Source organism: Danio aesculapii, chromosome 19 (genome assembly GCF_903798145.1).
Source record: "Danio aesculapii chromosome 19, fDanAes4.1, whole genome shotgun sequence".
Classification (NCBI taxonomy): domain Eukaryota; kingdom Metazoa; phylum Chordata; class Actinopteri; order Cypriniformes; family Danionidae; genus Danio; species Danio aesculapii.
This window is the reverse complement of record NC_079453.1, coordinates 2,458,343-2,461,348: the sequence shown is the minus strand read 5'-3', so window position 1 is coordinate 2,461,348 and position 3,006 is coordinate 2,458,343.

Sequence of the window (3,006 nt, the reverse complement as noted above, 5' to 3'; positions counted from 1 at the left end):
GTTGATCATTTGGAAAAGTGTCAGAAAGTTGATTTTTCCCATGAATCATCTGTTGAACTGCATCCCAATCATCACCAACACTGCAGAAGACCTACTGGAACCTGCATGGAGCCTAGATTCTCACATAAATCAGTCAAGTTTGGTGAAGTAAAAATCATGGTTTTGGGGTTACATTCAGTATGGGGGCGTGCGAGAGATCTGCAGAGTGGATGATCAACATCTACAGCCTGAGGTATCAAGACATTTGTGCTGCCCATTACATTACAAACCACAGGAGAGGGCAAATTCTCCAGCAGGATAGCGCTCCTTCTCATACTGCAGCCTCCACATCAAAGCTCCTGAAAGCAAAGAAGGTGCTCCAGGATTGGCCAGCCCAATCCTCAGACATAAACATTATTGAGCATGTCTAGGTTAGATGGAGGAGGAGGTGTTGAAGATGAATCCAAATAATCTTGATGAACTCTGGGAGTCCTGCAAGAAGGCTTTCTTTGCCATTCCAGATGACTTTATTAATCAGTGATTTGAGTCATTGCAGAGATGTATGGATGCAGTCCTCCAAGCTCATGATGGAGTCAGACACAATATTCATTCTGTTTCCACTGCAGCATGAGCACATATTCTATACTGGACATTATTGAAGGTTCAGTGATGAGACTTTTATCTAAGCAGAGTCAGACCTTACTGTCCTAATGAAGTCATTAATAATCAAGGCATGATCAGATTTTATTGTGGTCAAATAAGCGTAATCTAGAGGCCTGCCTGTGTAAGCCACTTCTGATACCAAATCATCAACCATTAGTGAAGTTATTATTTGTTGTTCCTAAAACATGGATAGACAACAAGACTTTTGCCAGGTAGTGTAGTTTGTGAACTTGCTTTTTATTTGTGAATTTATCGTATTTCATTTTACATTAAGAAGATAAAGGCTCCACTTAAAAAAAAAAAAAAAAAAAATATATATATATATATATATATATATATATATATATATATATATATATATATATATATATATATATATATATAAACATGCAGTGTATTTACAAAATGAATCTACGGAGAGGGAAGGAAAAAATATATATATATACATATATAAAGTGTTTTGATCCCATCCTATATCTGGGATTGTTTAGGGCTCCCAAATCACTAAGTCCATCCCTGCGCTAAAGTTAGCATGTTGTATTAGCATTATGTTGTCCTTTACAATATTAGCCCACTAAATGGGCCTGAATAATTTACAAAAATACACATTATTCTTATCTCCTGGTTTATTCTTATCTTGCTGGTCTCAATGTTGGTCTATACCAGCACTGAAACCAGTATCAAAACATGCCTTATTAGCACATGCTGTTTTCTCAGCACGGTAAAAACATTATTAATGAATGTTTACTTAATGCTGCACTAGATGGCGCTAAAGACCTCGTGATTGAATCTGAACCTGATGATTTTTATTTAGTATTAATTATTTATTAAATTACTCATTATGTTTTGTCTTATTAACGTCAACCACAACCCTATACACCGTACTGTCATACTAATTATGCTACATTGATGTACGCATGCGCATGTTTCCGCAGCTGTATCCCTTCTAGGTGTTTCGGGACAGACTTTTTCGACAAATGTGAGGATGTGTGAGAGCATCTAAAGGTCAGAGGGATTCAGTGACACTTCTGCTATTTATACACACAGAGCTCGTGTATTTATACCTGCTAAAGAGGAAAGTTTCCTTTTCTTAGACCAGAAACCACCATCTGTCTAATTACTGACCTCTGACCTCCACACGGATCACATGACTAAGAGTTTGAGCGTGCTTCTAAATAATAATAATAATAAAAAATGTTTATTTGTTTATTTACATTTTGTTTAGTTTAAATTGTGTCATATTTTGTTAATGTTTAAAAACGATCCGATTAAAACCGAAAAATTTACTTATATTATTTTCGTATTTTAAACTACTGATTAAATTTAGGTTATTAAAATACAATTTATTATATTACTATATTGTTAAAATAAAAGAATAAACAAATCAGTATTGCATTAATATACTTTATTGCTGAGGCTTGGTTGCGGAATGTCAGGCATAGATATTTTCAGACGAATAAATAGAATAGAGCAACCACTCTGGATCAACTTCCGGTCTAAGGCAAACGTTTGACCCGCGAAAATGAGCGGTAGTGCTAGAATATTCTTTTTTTAAATTAGTAACAGGATCCATAAAACATGTAATTTCCACTAATAATATGTGATTTAGATTAATAAATATTCATAGTACAGCTTAGTTTCTAATGCATACATGTAACAAAATATTAAAAACATAAATACATGGAGTAGTGCTAGAATCTTTGACAAGCTTCACAAAATCAGACAGACACTGAGATTAATGTTTAACAATTAATTAAACTTTAACGTAAATAATAATGAATTTAATGGTGCACTGCTATACATGTGTATCTACATAAATGCTTAAGCAGCCAACTTTTAGTTTGGGTTAACATGTAAAATGCGAAAGGTTTTTGTTAAATAATAAATATTAATAATATTAGACATAGTAATGTATTAATATTAAATGATGGTTAATTAAAATAAAAATTAATAAATCATCATAAAATAACTAAAGAGTTTATATGAAAACAAATGATATTACCGTCTTTGTTTTGCATTTTGTAGACTGAATATGTGGCAAATGTGTCTGTGTTTATATTTACATTTTGTACATTTAATACTTGACTAATAATAATAATAATAAAACATTTAATTTAGTTTTGCATTTGTAGATTTAATACTTGACTAATGACCTTTAATTAATTTAAATAAATATTTTTCATTGTATTATTTTTATTATAATATAATTTTAACTTACACATTTAATGAATTTAATCTAATACTTTACTAAATAACAGATTTAAATAATATTTTCATGCGATTTAATCTTAATTAGCGTTCCACCATCAGCGCCCTCTATCGGTGTCAGCGCTGTAACTGCAGTGACCGCCGCTTTCTCTCAGC